Source organism: Mustela erminea, chromosome 5, assembly GCF_009829155.1.
Source record: "Mustela erminea isolate mMusErm1 chromosome 5, mMusErm1.Pri, whole genome shotgun sequence".
NCBI lineage: Eukaryota > Metazoa > Chordata > Mammalia > Carnivora > Mustelidae > Mustela > Mustela erminea.
Genome location: NC_045618.1, coordinates 18,909,203 through 18,930,839, shown reverse-complemented (window position 1 = coordinate 18,930,839; position 21,637 = coordinate 18,909,203). Strand labels below are relative to the sequence as shown.

At 34.2% G+C, this 21,637-nt stretch overlaps 1 protein-coding gene across 12 annotated transcripts in view; it reads right to left on the bottom strand.

Moving 5' to 3' along the window:
* MEF2A (myocyte enhancer factor 2A) overlaps positions 1-21,637 on the bottom strand; it is a 156,851-nt gene that overhangs the window by 113,437 nt on the left and 21,777 nt on the right. For 11 of the 12 annotated variants that reach the window (XM_032342182.1, XM_032342189.1, XM_032342190.1 and 8 more), the window contains exon 2: positions 11,429-11,514. The exons of the other annotated variant lie outside the window; for it this stretch is intronic. The gene's annotated coding sequence lies outside the window, so the exon portion shown is untranslated. The remainder of the gene's footprint in view (positions 1-11,428; positions 11,515-21,637) is intronic. 12 annotated transcript variants of the gene reach the window in all.

Genomic DNA, 21,637 nt, shown 5'->3' with positions numbered 1-21,637 from the left:
GAGATATTTCAAACAAATGGAATCATACAATATGAAGCCTTTTTTGTCTTCTTTCACTCAGCACTATGTTTTCAAAGTTCATCTGTGTTAAGTATTATCAGTACCTTGCTCCTTTTTTGGCTGAATAATATTTTATTTTATGGAAATACCACATTTCGTTTACCCATTCAACAGCAGATGGAAATTTGAGTTGTTTCCACTCTTACGAATAATGCTTTGAACGTGTGTGTGTGTGTGTGTTACATGTTTTCAATTCTCTTGAATATACAGCTCAGAGCAGAACTTATGGGTCATATGGTAACTCTATGTAATTGAATCTGTTTGGGGAGTACTGCAATCTTAATAATATTAAGTCTTCCAATCCATAAACAGAGTAATCTGTCTTTGCATTTATTTAGGTCTTCTTTAATTTCTTTCAATGATATTTTGTGTTTTTGGTGTACAGATGTTGCATTTCTTTTAAGTGCTTTATTCTTTTGATGCTATTATTAATAGAACTGTTTAATTTCATTTACAGATTTCACTGCTAACATTCTACATCATTCTTGATTTCAAGAACTTTCAATGATAGGGGCACCTGGGTGGCTCAGGCATTAAGTATCTGCCTTCAGCTCAGGTCATGATCCCAGGGTCCTGGGATCGAGCTCCATATCGGGCTCCCTGCTCAGTGGGAAGCCTACTTCTCCCTCTCCCAATACCCCCCCGCTTGTGTTCCCTCTCTCAATATGTCTGTCAAATAAATAAATAAAAATCTTAAAAAAAAAAAAAAGAACTTTCAATGATACAAAAAAGAAACTAGAAAAGTTAACTGTATTTAAGTATAAATGCCATGGATCCTTGAATTACGATCTAAGAAAAACAGGGAAAAAAAACTGACCTAAGCAAGCAAGAAATGCTATTGGCTACCCACTTTGCTAAAAGAGCTTTCTGAAAAATCAGAATCAAGCACTGTCTAATAATTTTAATCCCAATGTCAGTATTGACCAATGCAACTATATTACACCCACATACATACACACACACACACACAATGCCCTATATATATTCCCTTACAAAATATACAAACAAAAAATCACTCATACTGTACAATAAGTTTATCAGACAACCTTGGGGGAAACCACCTTACTGTTAATTTTTAATACAACCAGAGGTTTTTGACTTTATGGAATTATCTCTTTCAGTTACTTTTACTGGAAGAACATTCTCCTTCGTTCCCTTTAAAATAGGATGTTTTCATACAGCTTACAAACAATTAAATCCAGGCAAAAATTCAAATTCTAAATTAATTTAAGACTATCATTAAACTACTGTTTTATGGAAAATGACTAAAGCATTCCATTTCAGCCAGAATTGTACATGTTGTATCTAATTACACATTTTAAAAATACAATGATATGTTGTATGAACACAGTAATGGCCATTAGTCACTATTTAAAGAAATGATTCAACAATGAAAACAAACTTTAGTTCAAATATAGAGCTAATACATTCACGGTCATCACTTGAAAATGCAGCTATGTCATAGTATATAACTTTCATAAAGGCAGAATGTAACCTACAAACATTAACACCTAATTTTATAAAGTTCTGATTTATATTGTTATAAATTTTAGGTAAAATTCAAAACACTAACATCTCATTGAAGAAATAAGATCAACAAAAGTACAGACCACATTGAGAAAATAATCCCTGACCAACTAGAAAAGAAATTGTTTGAAGAACCCTGTGGGTACTAGGACATACTCTGATCTGCAAATTCTAATGCTATAAACCTACCAAAAGAAAGGCAAGAAATCATTATGACTCAAGGCCACTATGAACAGTGCAGAGGTTGTACCTTGCACATGAGTGAGTGGCCAAGAGAGAGCAAATGGGGACTGAAATCCAACTTGTTCTCTGCTTTCTAAGCACTGAATGCTCACAGAAGGCAGCATCCACCAAAAATTGGGAGATGAGCCTTTTATGAGTTTTGTAAAAATTAGCTGTGGCCTGGCTGTGACACCTCCAAATAACTCACTACTTGTTAGAAAGTTAAGACAACTAAAATATAGGATATTGGTGTCCCTACCTGAAATCATAACACCACAATATCACTTCTTACTATGTGTTTATTCAGAATGTTTTAGATAAAATCATCAACAGAATAAATAATAAATAGGTTGGGGGAGGAGAGAAGTCATGTAAAAATCTTAAGAGTGATTTAAGTATGGCATCTTTCTTAATTTGGATTTCTTTGATTAATAACAGGTTATATATTTCTATATGCTTTGACCCTATGCTTTTGGGTGAGAGAGATTTTAAAGCAAAATGCTAAAAAAATTTGAGAAGCTTAGGAATAAAATATTAAAGAGTCTATTCCCAGTAGGCTCTATTCCTATTAGAGAAATACAGACCTTGTTTTACACAACATGTAATGAAGTGCTAAAAATTGTGTATTAATTACAAATACTGGTCACTTAAGCATCTTAACTTTGCTACAGAAATTAAGTGATGGAAACTGGAAGTAATTTTTTTAATTAGTATCACTCTCTTCATTCCATTGTACAGGGCATTAAAGATTTTCTAAATTGTGAGACTGTGCTTCCTTAAAGCAAGAAATACTATTATTTTAAAATTATCAATCAAGAAAATAATCCAAATACTAACAAAAAAGATACTGTAACCTCAAAAAATTTTTATCAGAATGACCAGTCTATAAAATTTGTTTTACTTCTAGATATACCAATGAACTGTCATATGATTTTCAATGACTCACTTCCTTACTACCTCACTCAATTCTACAAAGTGGAGCAAGAATATAGCTCAAACTCTTACGGAAAATTATGAGAATACCAGAAGGCATCCTCGGCTCCTTACATTTAGGCACAATATTATTAAAATCACTATTAGAAAGGAGACTTTGTAAAGTGCCCTTATTAAGATTAAAGCCCATCCACACATAACCAGTCATTCCCAGATTAATTACACCCACTTAAGAGCAATGTCCTGTCTTCAAACAGGACATGCAAGAGAAATAAAGGACACAGTTAAGGCAAGGTGAGGGAATGAAAATGAAGTTCTAGTCTTTCAATCACCACCAACTTACTCTCCATATTAACATTCCCTTCATTTGTAAAATGCAGATATTCCAAGTACTTTTTGGGCTGTCATAATGATTTCTGGAAAAACTGCTTTGCCAATAATTATATGTTGTACAGAGATTAATTATCATTACTAGAAACCATACCAATTCTCTATGCTATTTTTCAAATACTAGCTATATTAAAAACTTTAAATCTTCTATCACCTAAATCAAACCTGTACATAAATGCTGTTTTATCTTTATTTATAAAGATGAATATGGTTATAAAGTATACCACTATACTCAGAATCAGAAAATTTCTTAATGAATGTGGAAAGAAGTTTAGAAATGTGGACAGGCATGCAATGGAATTAGGAATTGGCATTTTTGGTGTTAACATATAATTGTTCATAAACATAAATATATATATACACTTGCTATATTTTTGTGTGTTTTGATTTTATTTTACAAAAATGGAATCACAAACTATGAATTCTTTGTTCCTCGCTTCTCTTGAGAAATGTATCTGCAAATTTCACCTGTGCAGCATGTAGCTGTACTTCATTCACTTTTATTTTTTAAAAGTATTGTGTTATATGAATAGATCACAATTTTACTTATTCAGTCAACTGCTGATGAACAATGTAATGAGTATGAAGCTATTATAAATACCCCTGCCTCCAGGTTATTAACAAATCTATTAGTGTACATGCTCACACGGATATACCCCTAGAAAGAAATTACTGGGTCAGAGGGTATGCAAATATTAAAGTGTTTCCTAAACTGTTTGTAATAATATACATTCCCACCAGCAGTGTTTAATGAGTTTCCATAACTTAACATCCTCTCCAAAACGCGTACTCTTTTTTAATTTTAGCCACTCCGGTGGTTTATGATGAAGCCCCTTCAGTTTTAATTTATATTTCTCATATTACTAATGAGGTTAAACACATTTTTCCCATGTTTCCTGCATATCTGGATTTCTTTTATGAAGCGTCTTTTCATGACTCTTGTCATTTTTCTATTGTCTCTGTCATACTGATTTGTAAAAGTGCTTTGAATATTCTAATACATGCTTTTTGTCTGTTATATGTATTGCAAGTATGTTCTTCCACTCTGGTTTGCCTCACAATTCTCCTATTGGTAATTTGGCAAGAATAAAATTTCTTAATTGTAAGGTAATAAAATGTATCAATTGTTTTATTTATATTAGTAATTTTTACTTCTTTTAAAGAAATCTTTGCCTGGGGCACCTGGGTGGCTCAGTGGTTTAGAGCCTCTGTCTTCAGCTCAGGACATGATCCCAGAATCCTGGGATTGAGCCCCGCATCGCGCTCTCTGCTCAACGGGGAGCCTGCTTCTCCCTCTCTCTCTGCCTACATCTGCCTACTTATGATCTCTGTCAAATAAATAAATAAAATCTTTAAAAAAAAAAAAAAAAAAAAAAAATTTGCCTGCCAGAAGATCATGAACATATTCTCCCTATACTAACTTCTAAACTTTTAAAGTTTAGTCTTTCACACTGAGATGTACAAATCAATCTTAACTTGATTTTTGCCAGTGGTATGGAAGATGGGTAATTTTTTTCTGTATGGATCACCAATTGTTCTAGCATCATCTGTTAAATAGTTCTTTTCCTACTACTCTATAGTGTCAGTGTTGTCAAAAAGCATACATCCATGTACATATACACTGGCCCTCTTCCAGGCTCTTTATTTCTTTTGTTTATCCTTGTGGCATTATTTCATGAAAGTAATTATTACAGATTTATAAGTTATGAGTAAAGAAAATCCTTCCGCTTTGATCTTTTCTTGCAAGAATACCAAAGTTATTCCTGAGGCAAAAAATTTCCTTCAAAACACAAAACGAAAACAGATGAACTAATGAAAATTTTATAATATTGGTTAAGAGTAACATCGAGAATAAGCCTCAAATGGGCATAGACTGTAACACTGAGAAAGATATAACCTTAATGGGCAACTAAATTAACTCTATAAAGAATGTTCTGGACCAATACCAACAAAGCTTTAAAAACAAAAACACCTCAGAGGGATTCAGCTGATGCCTAGTAACTTACATGAATACAAAAACAAAGCTCTCCTCTATGTAAAATAATGCAAAAAATTTCTTTGCTCAACAATCTTAACACCACAATGTCCAGCATCCAAACAAAAATTATAGAAAATGAAAAGAAACAGGAAATGGGCCCCATATGGAGAAAAGTCAGTCAGTATAAACTCAGGAATGATAAAGTTAAAGGAATTAACAGACGAGGGCATTAAAACAATGATTATAAATAAGCTCTAAATGTTAAAACAGGTAAAGGAAAACAATAACATGATCAAAAGAGAAATGGAAGAAATAAAACTTCTACAGATAAAAAATAATTATCAGAAATAAACACACTGAATGAGATTAAGAACAGATAACATATTGCAGGGAAAAAAAGATTAGAACCTCGAAACATGGCTATCAATGATCCAAAAAGAAAAAAAGAGGAAAAAAAATACAAAGTACAAGTGCTGAGACAATATCAAATGTATGAAATTCTCTCCTCCACTTCAAAAAAACAAACAAAAAACCCAACCCTGAGATGTGATATTTGAAGAAACAGTGCCAATATTTTCCCAAATTGGCGGGGGGGACAAAAACTCAAGAAAACCTAAGAAGGATTTAAGGCATATCATAATCAAATGACTAAAGCACAATCATTGAAAAAGTCTTAGACCAGTCAACAAAATTGAAAAATTAGAATAAGAAAAACAGCAGTCTTTATATCAGAAACTATGCAAGTTATTTCAGAAAAGATTTCGCAACATATTACCAAAGACAAAGTGGGACATCAAGATACAGAATTCATTAAGAATATAGGAAAAAAATTAAACATGCATGCAACTAATATTAGAGCTTCAAAATACATGAACCAAGAAGTGAAAGGAAAAACAGACAAGTCCACAATTAAAGCTCAAGATTTCTTACTCCTCTCTCGCAATTACTGAAAGAAAATCAGAGGGATAAATTTTGAAAAAAAAAACAATCAACCAATTTGGCCCAATTAACATTTTTAGAAAGTTCTACTCTGCAAGAGCACAATACACATTCTTCTTAAATACACACAAAACATTCACTAACACAGAAAACATTCTGCACTTTATAATACATAAAATATGTTCTTGGACCACAACATAATTAAATTAAAAACAAAGAAATGGCACCTGGATGGTTCAGCTGGTCAAGCGTCTATCTGCCTTTGGCTCAAGTCAAGATCCCAGGATCCTGGGATCAAGCCCCAGGACAGGCTTTCTGCTCTGTGGAAAGCCTACTTCTCCCTCTCCCCCTGCCTGTGTACACTCTTACTCTCTGTCAAATACATAAAATCTTAAGAGAGAAACATATCTAAAAAATTAACCAAATATTTGACAATTAAGTAGATCCAAAAAAAATCACAAAGGAATTTAAGAATTCTTTGAACTCTGTGTAAATGAACACAAAACAAACTTTGTAAAATGCAGAAAAAGGAAAATTTTAGCTAATAATTGCTCCTTTAGAAAAAGAAGGAAAATCTCTAATACCAGAACAAAGGAGTGGATATCACTATAAATCCTTCAAACATTAAAAAGAGTAAGGAATTACAATATGCAACCTTATGCTAATAAATAAGGCAATTCACCTGAAATGGACAAATTCACTTGAAAGACACAAACAACTGAAACTTTATTCAAGAATTACTATAATCTGAATAGCCCAAATCAAAGAAATTGAGTTCATAGTTTAAAATCTTCTAAAAGATGCCTGGGTGGCTCAGTCCTTTGGCTCAGGTCATGATCCCAGGGTTCTGGGATCAAGTCCCATATCAGGCGCATTGCTCAGACGGAAGCCTGCTTTCCCCCTACCTGCCACTCCCCCCCATTCATTCTTTCTCCCTATGTCAAATAAATAAAATCTTTAAAAATAAATAAATAAGTAAAACCTTCCCACAAAGAAACTCCAAAACCAGAGGTCTTCATTATTGAATTCTACCAAACAATTAAAGAAGCAGTAACACCAAATGCATGGCAACTTTTCCAGAAGAGGACATCTTTTCAACTCACTCTTATCCAAATACAAGACGCAGACAAAACATTACAAAAAAGAAAAAACTACAAACCAGTATCTACTAAGAGCACAGATGAAAAAAAGTTAACTAAAATTTAGCAGATTAATCCAGCAATATATAAATGTAACAAGTGGAGATTATCTAAGTGGAAATGCAAGACTTCTTAGTTTGATATTAAAAAAAATCAATGTAATTAACTACATTAACAGGTAAGAGAGAAAAAAAAGATGATCATCTCACCCATGATCATCTCAATAGTGTGGAAAAACTGATAAAATTTCAATACTCATTCACGACAAGAAAAAAAATTCTCAACAAGCTATGAATAAAAGAGAGCTTAATCTCACACAAAGGGTATCTGTTAAAAATCTGTAGTTAACATCATACTTAGTGGTGAAAAACTGAATGTACTTGACCGAACATCAGGAGTAAGGCAAGAATGTCAGCTTACCACTTCCACATTGCACTAGGACTACTAGGCAGTGCAATAAAGCAAGCAAAAAAATAAAGGGACAAAAAATTTAAGGGAGTCTTTATTCACAGACAAGACGAAAGTCTACACAGAACATCTTAAGGACTATAAAAAAATATCCCTAGAACAGGGAGCCTGGATGGTGCAGTTGGTTAAGCATCTAATTCTTGGTTTTGGCTCAGGTCATGATTTCAGGATGAGATGGAGCCCAGTGTCTGGCTCCCTACAGAGTCTCTCCCTTTTTCCCCCCTGCCTCTCCCACCAGTGCCCTCTTTCTGTCTCACTCTCTCTCTAAAATAAACAAATCTTTTTTTAAAAATGTTACTACAACTAATAATGAGCTTGGCAGAATCACAAATTACAAAGTCTAATAAAAAATCAATTATAAGTCCGCATACAAAACCTTATTTTTTTTACATTACCACTTAACATAACATAAAAATTTAAAAGATCAACATAACAAAATAGATGTAATATGCTTACGTTGAAAACACAACTCCAAGAAAAGCTAAACACAACTTAAACAGAGAGAGGTACCAAGAAGATTCAACATTCTTCACAGGTCAATTCTCCCCAGTGTAGCCTCTAGGATAAAAGCATTCACAACTGAAATCTCATTGACCTCTTTGTAAAAACTGACAAGCTGATTCTAAAATACACGGAAAGATATGGAAAGGATGCAGAGTACAAAAACAACTCTGGGAAACAGAAAAACAAGGGTGACAAATGGAGAAGGAAGATGTGGTCCCTATACACTATGGAGTATTATGCCTCCATCAGAAAGGATGAATACCCAACTTTTGTAGCAACATGGACGGGACTGGAAGAGATTATGCTGAGTGAAATAAATCAAGCAGAGAGAGTCAATTATCATATGGTTTCACTTATTTATGGAGCATTAACAAATAGCATGGAGGAGAAGGGGAGTTAGAGAGGAGAAGGGAGTTGGGGGAAATTGGAAGGGGAGGTGAACCATGAGAGACTATGGACTCTGAAAAACAATCTGAGGGTTTTGAAGGGGCGAGGGGTGGGAGGTTGGGGGAACCAGGTGGTGGGTATTAGAGAGGGCACGGATTGCATGGAGCACTGGGTGTGGTACAAAAAACAAGGAATACTGTTATGCTGGAAAAAAAAAAAAACAAAAACAAGGGTAGAGGATGTACACTACCTGATTTTAAGACTTACTACAAATCTACAGTAATCAAAACAGTACAATATTTCCATAAATAGATATACAGATCAATAAAATGAAAAGGTCCTAAAAAAAAGACCTCCATATATAATGGTCAGTTGACTTTCAACAAAGTTACCAAGGTAATTCAACAGGGAAAAATACAATCTTTTCAAAATTGCTTCTGGAAAAACTTGATTTTTATAGCAGAGAAATAAATCTTATCCCTTACTTCATACCATAACAAGAATTAACTCAAAAGTGGATCACAGACCTAAAATACAAGAGCCCAATGCAGTTCCAAGACACAAGGGAGAGGAAAAAAGGTAGAAAAAAAATTTGCCCAATCTCTGTACCAGCCTCCCCAATTTCCACCCTACCCCAAATTAGGACAGTTATAGGGAAAACTAATCTGAAGCTCTTTAGCACATGAATCTGTTCAAAAGGAAAGCATTACTCAGAGTAACTCCTAAGCAAGTACTTATTAACTCAAGTACAACTCTCAGAGCCATAGAAGCCTGCCATGAAGAATAAGACACTGTATACATCCATAGATGTAGAGCCTAGTGGAAGAAACATCATAAAGGATTTCATTAAGTTTAAACAGATCCCAAAATATAACAGCTGAAGTTATGCCCACAGCCATCCCTGAGGTTCACAGAAGGTGCAGAGTTCTGAATTATGGACATCGAGATGGCTAAAATTCCTATAGTTCTTTCAGAACTCAAATCACTTAGTTTCAAACAGTTAGTGGACAAAAGAAATGTAAATAAGATATAAAGAAAAAACAAATATTCAAAGATTTACACAACACTAATCAAGGTTTATATTTAAAAATGGGAATTAAAGGGGCACCTGGGTGGCTCAGTGGGTTAAAGCCTCTGCCTTTGGCCCAGGTCATGATGGGGTCTTGGGATAGAGCCCTGCATCAGGCTTTCTGCTCAGTGGGGAGCCCGCTTCCCCCCTCTCTGCCTGCCTCTCTGCCTACTTGTGATCTCTGCCTGTCAAATAAATAAATATTTAAAAAATTAAAAAATAAAAATGGGAATTAGACTCTATTTTTCCCATCCTGCCTGTGTGTATACAAGTTCTGGCCTGAAGGATACTTTGCTTCAATTGAAAAATTATGCCTTTTCTCCTACTTCCCCAAACTGAAAGATATCATAAAATGGACGCTTCCTCTGTCAAAGTTTTAAAAGAAAAATATATAAACATAAGAAACTGGTATCATGGGGTGCCTGACTGGCTCAGTCTGTTAAGCGTCTGACTCTTATTCAGCTCAGATCATGATCTCAAGGTTGTGAGATAGTGCCTCACATTGGGCTCTGCACTGGGCATGGAACCTACTTAAGATTCTCTCTCTCCCTCTACCTCTGGCCTTCCCCCTCCCCTCCCTCCCTCTCTACCTCTCCCCATCCCTCTCTCTCTCAAAAAAATGAAATAAAAATTTAAAAATAAAATTTTTTTAAAAAGAAACTGGTATCACAATAAAGTACTTTAACAAAGAATTCATTTTATAAGTCATAAGGTTTTAATACCACTTAATACCCCCAAAATTTTACATTTTATGTTAAATAAAACTGTTCTTAAAACAAGTACAAAAAAATAAATGTCAAATACCACTCCCTTTTCTTACTGAGATAATCATCAGGCACATCAATGAGGTCTAATATTTATTTAAAATGTTAATGTTAAAACACATCAAAAACTATCCCCTACTAACATTTTTCAAAATTTTATTATTTCAAAATGTTCTGGTATTAATGTAACTAACTTCTTTTCCATTTTGAATAAAGAAGGAATTCAGATAAAGTTTCAGTCACAAAAACTTTATTTTTTTATTATTTGATAGACAGAGATCACAAGTAGGCAGAGAGGCAGGCAGGGGTGGGGGCAGGCTCCCTGCTGAGCAGAGAGCCCCATGTGGGGCTCGATCCCAGGACCCTGAGATCATGACCTGAGCCGAAGGCAGAGGCTTTAACCCACTGAGCCACATGGGCGCCCCCATGAAAACTTTTGAAGAGCACTATACATCTTACAATCTGGAACCATGAACCTAGACCACTGTAAGTTTGTAAGTCAAACACCCTACTCAGAAGCTTTGCAAATATGCACCTATGATTTAAGGAGGCAAATTCAAGTTACAAATGTTAAGTTTACATTTTTAAAAAATCTCTTAACTCTGCTTAACTTTTTTCTTTGACCCTTCCTAAGATATTTTCAGGAAATATTTGTACACTTCATCTTTCATTTGAACATCTTTCTCAGCTTGTATCTAACTCAAGTCCTCAAATCCACACTTTCTTCTATTTATTGTCACAGAAAATATGGACTACTTCAGGTTTTTTTCTTTTTTTAAATAAGGGTAAATGATATGGAAGATGAAGTGAGAACAATGAAAAAGTTAGGATTATCTCAGCGGTATCGGATAAAATATATGAAAAACTGTCAGTGTACAACAGAATGCGCTTCAAATGGACATTATAAATTCCCTTAATTAATCTACATTAAGCCACAAAATGAACTCCAAAAGACTACTATTCAAGCTCACAAGACCGTCTGATTTTAAGAAAGGAAATAATTTCCATTGTGTTTATCTACTTCATAACATAATGAAAAATATCTTACTAGAAATGATATATCAGCAAGAAAGTGCACTTCATATGATCCTCGCAGAAAATTCTTCTTTGCTCCTTTTTCACAAAATGCAATTCCTAAAGAAAAAAAAAAAATGAGATGGGTAAGTGTTCTTAACTCCAAAATTGAACTAAATATGTTTTGTCATTATAAATTCCAACTCTCAACACTATGCCCAGCAGATAGCTCCACAAATACTTGCTGAAAAATAGGAAAATAAATTTTTAAGTCATTTGTGGTATTTGCCTAATAAAAACATAATGTTAGCCAATGGAGAATTTCTAATGTCACTAACCTATTTTTTCAGTTAAGTATTACTTAGATGTTCAGTAATATTCTATAACTCCCTAGATTCACAAATTGGGTTTCCTAGGTCCCATTGTCCTACACTCTAGATCCCATGATATGCTTTATATTTACCTTGTACACACAGCCTACTGAATGTGCGCTTTGCTAAAATAATTGGAAGTATTCACTGTATTATGTTCTCATTTATAAAAGAAAATTGTCAGAGGGTCAGTGATCTGCGTTGTCGTAAAATGTTTGTATTCAAATACATGTATGCTTGTAGCTTTCACTGTCTTTTAAAGGTAATAATGAAATGAAAATAATGAACATAAGATTGCCACAGTGAACATAAAACTGATGTCGATAATTCATATTTAAAAAAGGAACACTGGTGAATACTAAGCAAGGATCAGTACATAAAGAATAATCCAGTTTGCTTTGAATAACAGTAAGGCATTTAGGTATAAAGGAAAGATGGTAAAAGCCCCTTCCCTCAGTCCCCACCTCGCTCACCCAGATTGGCCAGGACCAATTATGATGCTGTTCATCCAATAATTTAGAAATGCATGACTGGATAACTCTACCAACTCCCAAGTAAATCTGCTACATCAAATAAAAATGGTAATTTCTCCATGGAAAGAAATACCAGTCTTTAGAATCTGATTCAGCAATATTAATTACTGTGATACTATAATTTTATTTCCATTTCAAATCAACACCTTCTCTAGAGGGGAAAAAATACAAATTGCCAAATATTCTTTTTGTATTAATAAATTAAATATTAAAAGCCTGAACTTTTAAGACATATACACATACAAATAAGCTTTTTTTTTTTTGCAAGGTTAAAAAGAGCTTGCTTTAAAAAGCCAATTTTAGCTTTTAATCTAATTACACTGAAATGAAAAAAGACAAAAAGCTCCTTAAAAAGTTTCATCACCAACTTCTAAAATCAAGTAATTCAGAGTGGAGCTGTTTTTTTATGGGTTCTCAAATTAAAGTTTAGCAATTTGACCCATAATAAATAACCAATTAAACACAAATCTGAGCCGCACCTGATTGGCTCAGTCGGTTTAAGCATCTGCCTTGGGCTCAGATCATGATTCTAGGATCCTAGGATTGAGTCCCATATCCAGCTCCTTGCTCAGCAGGGAGCCAGCCTACTTTTCCCTATGTGTGCTACTTCCCCAGCTTATGTGCACACTCTTGTGGTCTCTCTCTCTCTCACTCTTTCTCTGACAAATAAACAAAATCCTTAAAAATAAATAAATAAATAATGAATTGTTATTGGAAATTTGTGTTTTGTACATAGTTCTCAATTTCTAAAAGGAAATATTTTAAAAATCAAATTCTTTTATAATAATCTATAATGAAACATACTCTTACCTTCAAAATAAAACCAGAACTAAAATGTTAGTGCTACATCCAGTTATCATTAAATTTCATATATTAAATCTCCAAATCTCATTGCTTCTGTCCAGGCAAGGGCTAGACAACCTGCATCTCCAATTGCTATTACTCCCAAATCTGATTCCGTGATCCCCACCAACCTCCCAGCTAGACCCTCTACCTTTTTTTTTTTTTTGAGAGGGAGCGGCTTGCATTCATATAAGCAAGCAGGTTGGGGAGAGGGGGTTTAGCAAAGGAAAAGGGAGACAGAGACTCCTAAGCAGGCTCCACACCAAGCATGGAACCAAACCTGGGCCAACTGCAGAACCCTGAGATCATGACCTGAGCCAAATCAAGTCAGACACCCAACTGAGTCACCCAGTCCCTCCATTTCTAATCAGCCTACATTGTTGTTAACCTGGACTTCAAGCTCTGTAATTCCGTTCAAATTTTCACCTCTGCTAGAAAACAGTGTTCCCCCATCTCTTAAACAATCTTCCCCAGTTTTACGGCACCTTCTGTGACAGCAACCTCAGGAATACTCTTACCATCACAATCACTTCTGGGAGGTGGCGGGGGGGGCAGTAAAATCATACTAAGTTTTGTTTAAGTATGAGCCTCTTCTATTCTATACTTTGTTTTTTTTTAGAGAAAGAACTTCATGCATTTTTATATCCCCAATATCTAGTTACTATTTGGAATAGAATTCAATATAGTCCATTCAGAAAATATTTACTGAGTATCCAATGTACTCCAGACACCTTTCTAGGTTCTAGTGAAAAATCTCTACATCTACGACTGATCTCACGGAGCTTGCATTCTAGTTGGGGAAGCCTACATCACACAATGAATGAGGAATATGTAATATACAGCAGTTATATGAAGTCCTTAATAAAAAAAAAGAGAGAGAGAGAGAGAAAGCAAGGAAGTAAGTACTATCATATGGGATTAAGATTTGAGAAAGACTTAATGAGATGATGACAATAACAGCAACTGCAACAGCAGTATTTATCACATGCTAACCAATATCCTAACTGCTTTATATGCAGTTAGGAACAGCAACAAAGGCAAGCCAACAATAATCTCATTATTATCCTCAAAAGGAAACTGAAATACTAAGAAGGTACCTACCAAGGCCACATAGCAAAGTCAGTAAAGTTGTCTAACCCGGGCATGCTTTTAACAGTTATGCACAACCACAGTTCAGCTCACTTTTTTTTTTTTTTAAGGTTTTATATATTTATTTGTGAGAGAGAGAGCGAGTACGAGCAGGGGGAGAGGAAGAAGGAGAGGACGAAGCAGACTCCTTGCTGAGCAGGGAGCCCAACTCTGGTGGAGCTCAATCCCAGGACTCTGAGAACATGACCTGAGCCCTGAACCAAAGGCAGATGGCAAACCAACTGAGCCACTCATGTCATGAGATACCATGACAACAGGTGAGTGCTTGCTGTGAACAAAAATGATAAACACTGACAACTTCTCAAACTTATTCTTAAAATAAGTTTTAAGTTTCTATATGATAATTACCAGAGCTAGAAATTACACAAGACAATATCACAAAATCACATGGATACATCTTGTAAAGAAGTAATCTGAAACAAATAAAAACAGTGTAGACACTATCATTCCAATAATAGTTGAATGTCAAATATCACAGTTTATATTGTGAAACAAGTTACTACAACTTCCAATTTTCCATATTAACAAGAAGGGTTAAATGAAATGACTGATTCAAACTCCTCTTTTCAAATATCTCAACTACATTTTACAAAGCAAATAGATAACACTTAATACAATTGCTGATGATAACTGAAGACCTGAATGACCCAAGAAAAACCACTCCCTAATGCCTTCTCTTGCTATACTAGCTTGTTAATTATGTGCTTAATCAGTGAATGCCAACAAATTAGAAAGCAAAATGAAACAAAGTGCTCCTGACATGGTATTAACATTCCCAGTATCAAGTCTTAAGGGCCTAAAATTCTAAGCATCTCCTCAAGTCTTGATAAAAAAAAAAAAAAACCTCAACCTAATTATGAAGAAAATTTCTGCTTTATGTTTGAACTTACCAAATTTCACTGGATACCTCTACCCTGAGGTAGAGGTATCCAGTGAAATTTAAAACTTACTACCCTGAGTATAATGCAGTATGAAAGAAAAGAGGTTTGTATATGCAAACAGCTTTTAAAATCAATCCAGATTAAGGGGAAAATTAAACAGGCAATAACCAAAAATAAGTCTATAAACACAATAAATGGTGCATATTTGCTCAAATATTAATTTCATTTTGTAATCAAAACAGGTTTACCAGCAACAGTGTTTTTAATTCAAGGGAAAGTCAGTTTTCACACCTGGGCATCAAACTACTCATGCCTTAAAAGATTTTTGGTACCAACCATGACGTAGTAACTTAGCAGGAGACATGCTCTCCCAATGAACTCAACTAGAAAACTGATCAGATATAGAAAGCTGTAATTTTAAAACACTGGACACCAAGCAGCTGAGCGCTGTGATACCTGAAAAAATGAAAGTGTCCCCTACATACTCTGTTATCCATAGTTCAGAGGGCAATGCAGGAATGGGAAGCCAAGCAGAATACGATGGACTCAGTGAATAAGAGACACACACTGAAATTTAGGGAGGCCGAAGTAATGGGGATTTGTAGATTAGAGAAGCAGAGAAGATGGAGCTCAAGAGAAAGCATTCCTGAAATCTGTAGAGGTTTCTAGAGCAATTCTTCCCAAAAGAAACAACATGAACACATTTTAAAGGAAAGCGAAGCAGATAAAACTAATTTTAACATAATTCATTTAACCCAATATGCTCAAAATATTACTATTTCAGGATATAATTGATACAAAAAACAGGTATTTACATTCTTTTTTTCTATAGTAAGTTCCTGACATTCAGTGTGTTTTATACTTACAGCATATTTAAATTCAAACTAACCACAATTCAAGCTCTCAAAAGCCACAACATGGCTAAATGCTATCAAATACTTGATAATGCAGTTTCTTCAATATAAAGCTGTGTATTAGTAAAGTGAAACTCTACAAAGCCAGACAAGTAATAATGACCAAGCAGACTCAAAAATTCCGAGATTACATAAAACTGGGGGATGTGCAAGTTCCAACCAAAAAGGAGAAAGACCACACTGAAACCCGGGCAAATCAGTAGAAATGAATCAGAATCAGCACTTAGTAACTGTGCTAAACTAGTTCTAGAGTAAAGGCTACATTCAACTTGCCAAAACAAAAATTAAAAACAAGCCTCAAAAGGTTCAAGCATACCCATAAGAAATATAACACCCTGCCAAAACAAAAATAAAACCTCTCCAGAGGAAATCAACAAAATCCAGACAACAGTGTGAGGAATCAATCAAAACTTACCAAACACAAGACAACAGAGAAATGTGTGGAAATCAACAAAGTCCAAAAGTCAATCAAAACTTACCAAACATAAGAAAATGGAGAAATGTACAACCCATACCAGAGGAAAAATCTGACAGAAGAAACAGACCCAGAACCAAGAGAGATGATATATTTAAAGATATAAACTTCAAAATATTACAAATATGTTAGAGGATTTAAAACAAAAACAAAAACAAAAGACAATTATTTTGAAAAGAATTGATCGGGGCGCCTGGGTGGCTCAGTTAAGCATCTGCCTTCGGCTCCAGTCATAATCCCAGGGTTCTGGGATCAAGCCTCATGTTGTGCCCCACGCTGGGCTCCCCGCTCAGCAGGGATTCTGCTTCTCCCTCTTCTACTGCCCCTCCCCACACTTATGCACCTGTGCATGCTCACTCTCTTTCAAATAAATAAAAACTTAAAAAAAAAAAATAAAAGAATCAATGGATTTTTAAATTTGAGAAATGCAATATCTTAAATAATCGAATGGATAGACTTAGCAACAGATTAAAGGAGTGAAGGAAAAAGATCACTACTTGAAGATACAAAATCAGAAAGCAAACAAAAAACAAAGAAAAGAGCATCAAGGACCTGTGAGAATATCAAGGGCAGTCTAAAAATGGTATAACTGAGTCCTGGAAAGATGGGGAAACAGAAAAACTATCTGAAGAAATAAGGACCAAAGAATTTCCAGACTTGACAAAAACTAAACCCACATATTCAAAAGACTCAGTGAACAAAAAACAGGTTAAGCACAAAAAAATCACACCAAGTCATATAATTAATAATCAAATTCCAGAAATCTAGTAATATAGTCTTAAAAGCAGTCAAAGTCAAGGAAAAGACACACTACACACAGAGTAACAAAGATAAGAACTACTAGGTTCCTTGTCAAAAACAATACAAACAAGTTTAAAACAAAGGAACAAAGCATCTGAACTGTTATAAAGAAAAAAACCCTGCAAATCAAAATCTACACAAAGTGATAAAATCCATCACAGGTGAAGGGGAAATAAAGACATTTTCAAACAAACAAAAGCTGAGAATGTTTGACCAGCAGGTCTGCACTACAAAAAACACTGAAGGAAGTTCTTCAGGAAAAAAAAGGATATAATTTACAACAGAGTGAACTCTCATATAAACTATAAACTTAAGTCAGTAAAAATGCACCAATACTGGTTCACCAATTGAAACACATATATCACACAATTAACACTGCAAAACGTTAAATAATAGGCGACACCAGGGGGCCAACATGAGAGGGAGAACAGGGGAAGGGAAAGAGGAGAATATATGGAAAGTCTGTACTTTCTGCTCAGTTTTTCCATAAACCTAAAACTGTTCTAAGAAATAAGTCTATCAATTAAAAAATAGCAGATAGAAACTTCTACACAAAGGAAAACCAACAATGGTGAATATGTGAATTTACCATGTATTTTCTTACCTTTAAATTTTAAAAAGATAATCTGACTGCATAAAGCAAAAGTAGCAGTAACATATAATAACCTGTAGAATGACAAAAACAGTATAAAGGAAAAGGAAAAAACTGAAAATACATTGTAGTAAGAATCATTCATTATTCATAAAGTGATTAAAGTAGACTGTGGTAAGTTCAAGACTGCATGCTGTAAAACCCTAGAGCAACTATTAAAAAAGAAAAGAAATTAATAAAACTAATGAGCCAAGAAAAGAGGTAAAATGATTTGCTAAAAAAACAAGCAACCTCCCGAAATACAGAAAAGGAAACACGAAACAGAGAGAACAAATTAAAAAAACACATTAAAAATGGTAGACTTAAATCCAATTAAATGAATAATGATATTAAATATATACGGTCCTAATGCCCCAATTAAAGGTAGAGACTATCAGACTAGACTGGAAGCAGATATTGTCAGACTGGATAAAGTTATGTATCCCCCTTTAAACATGATATAGATTAAATATGAAATAGAAAGGGCTATACCATGCAAGCATTAATCATAATAAAGCTGGAATGCCTATATTAGTATCAGACAAAGTACGTCATAAGAGAAGGACTATTACTAGGTACATAGGAACATAAATCATAATGCTTAAAGTGTCACTTTATCAGAAATACAAAATAACCCCGAATGTTTATGCAGCCAATAAAAAGTTTCAAAACATACAAATAATGACAAAACTAAAAGGAATAATAGATAAATTTACAATTACTAGAGAATTCTAGTCTCTTGCAATCATCAGTAAAAAAGCAGATAGAAAATCTGCAATGATATGTAAAACCTGAACATTATGAACCAGCAAAGTTGTTCATGTCTCTTGATACAACAAGAGAGAATATATGCTGAACCATAAAACAAGGCACATATAAATGTATAAGAGTAAAATCAGGGGCACCTCAGTTGGTTAAGCGTCTGCCTTTAGCTTAGGTCATCATTCCAGGGTCCCAGATTGAGCCCCGTGTCTGACTCCCTGCTCAGCGAGGAGCCTGCTTCTCCCACTCCCCTCCCCATTCATGCTCTCTCTCAAATAAATAAAATGTTTTTTTTTAAAAAGAGTGAAATTATACAGAAAGGCTTTCTTGTTGAAGATCTAATTGGCTTTATTAAAGGATTCATGAGTCAGGCAGCCCCTCATCTACCAAGTACAGATACACTCCCCAGAAAGTGTTTTCTGACCACAAAAGAATGAAAGACCAATAAAAGAAATATACTGGAAAATTTTCCAAGTCTCTGTAAATTAACAGATTTCTACATAACCCATAAATTAAAGAACTCATAAGGAAAATTTAAAAACACATGGAACTGAATGGTAATAAAAATACATTATCTAATTATGTAGGGTGGAGCTAAGGATGCTTAGAAATTTACATCTTTTAAGTGCTTACATTAGAAAAGAATAAAGATTTAACAATCATGTTCTAAATTAGCTTCCACCTTAAGAAGCTGGGGAGAAAAATAAATTAAACTTGGAGAAATTGGTAAAACAGATGAGAGACCAAAATAAATAAATAAATAAATAGATTGAAACCAATGAAAACGAAAGCTTGTTCTTTGAAAAGAACCCCTAGCTGACTGGTCAAGAAAAGAAGAAAGAAGACACAAATTGCCAACATTAGAATTGAAAGAGAGGACATTACTACAGATATTTCAAACATTAAATGTAGATTAATAGTGCAATAATATGCCAATAAATTTGACAACTTAAATAGACAAAATTCCTTGAAACATGCAGAGATTATCAACAGACAGAAAATTTATCAAAAGAAAGTCTGAATAACCATCTAATTCAGAATTTTTTTAAGATTTTTATTCATTTGAGAGAGAGAGAGCATGTGCAGGGAAAGGGCTGAGGGAGATGGAGAGAAAGAATCTCAAAGCACACTCTCCACTGAGCAGGGTGCCTGACCCAGGTTTTGATCCCACAATGCTGAGATCATGACCTGAGCCAAAACCAAGTCGGAAACTTAACCAACTGAGCCACCCAGATGCCCCTAATTCAGAAATTTTAATTCAAAAATCAAAAGGCTTTCCACAAAGAAAACTCCAGACCCAGATGGCTTCCCAATGAATTCTTCAAACATCTAAAAAAAGATACAGTATCAGTCTTACACAAACCCTTTTAGGAAAAAGAAGAGACAGTGCTTTCTAACATATTTAATAAGGCCGGAATAATTCCAACACTAAAGCAAGGAGACCACAAGAAAAAGAAAGGTGTACTAATATCATTTGTTTACAGAGATGCAAATATTATTAATAAAATATAAGCAGGTCAAATCCAGCAATATATAAAAAGCTAAACAGCAGTACAAATGGGGTTTGTCTCAGGAATGCAAGGTTGGTTTAGATTTTGTAATTCACTGCATTACCATACTAAAAAATTACTAATTTCAATAAAGGTAAAAAAGCATCTATGCATGGTAAAATACCAATTTGTGGGAGAATGAAGGGGGACACCTATCAACAAACTAAGCTTGAAGGAAACTTCTTCAAACCTAATGAAACACATCTACAAAAACCTACATATAGCTGGTGATAAAGGACTGATTTTTTTTTCCTGTACAACTGGAAATAAAGCAAAGATGTACACTCTCTCTTTTTATCTCTTCACCATTTCTCTTTATTTCTCTTCACCATTTTACTAAAAGTCCTAACAATCACAATAATGCAGCAAAGCGGGGGAAAAAAGGATCCAAATTAGAAAGGAAAAATAAAACAGCTTCTACTCACACATGACATGCCAATATACACAAGAAATCCTCAAAAATATAGAATAAAGTGGCAGAAACTAGAAAGTGGGTTTTGCAAGGGTATAGGATACAAGATCAGTATTTTTTATAAAGATCTTAATATATATTTTTCATTTCAAGTAAGGTCCAAGCCCAACATGGAGCTTGAACCCATCACCCTGAGATTAAGAGCTGCGTGCTCTACCAACTGAGCCAGCCCTAGATTAGTATTTTTTTAAATCAAATCTCTATAATGACAAATGCAAAGTTAATCTTTTCAAAAATACCATTCACTATAACATGAAATATTTAAAGATAAATTTAACAATATATGTGCAAGACTATTATCCTAAATACCAGAAAACACTGAGAAAAATTAAGGAAGACCTTAAAAAAAAAAATGGAGATATATATCATGTTCACAGATTCATACACTCAATATTATTGGGATACTGATTCTCCTCAAACTGATCTATAGATTCAACATAATCCCAATCAAAATCCCAGCAAGTGTTCTTGTTAGAAATTCACAAAGATATTTAAAAATAATATAGCTAAGACAATTACGAAAAAAAAAAAAAAAAAAAAAAAACAGAAGGTAGAAGATACAGCATGCTGTATACACACACACACACATACCCCCAAATCACGGAAACAGAACAGAGAATGCAGAAATAAATACACACGCACATGGCCACTGATAGTCAACAAATGCACTACAATAATTAAATGGAAAGCCTTATCAACAAACAGCACCAGAAAAAATAAATGAATCTTGATATTACCTCATAACATGCACTAAAATTAATTCAAAATGATCATAACCCTATGTGTAAAAGCTAAACTATAAAACCTCCAAAAGTAAACACAGGACAAAAAAATTTTCACTGCCCCATGTAAAGCAAAGAC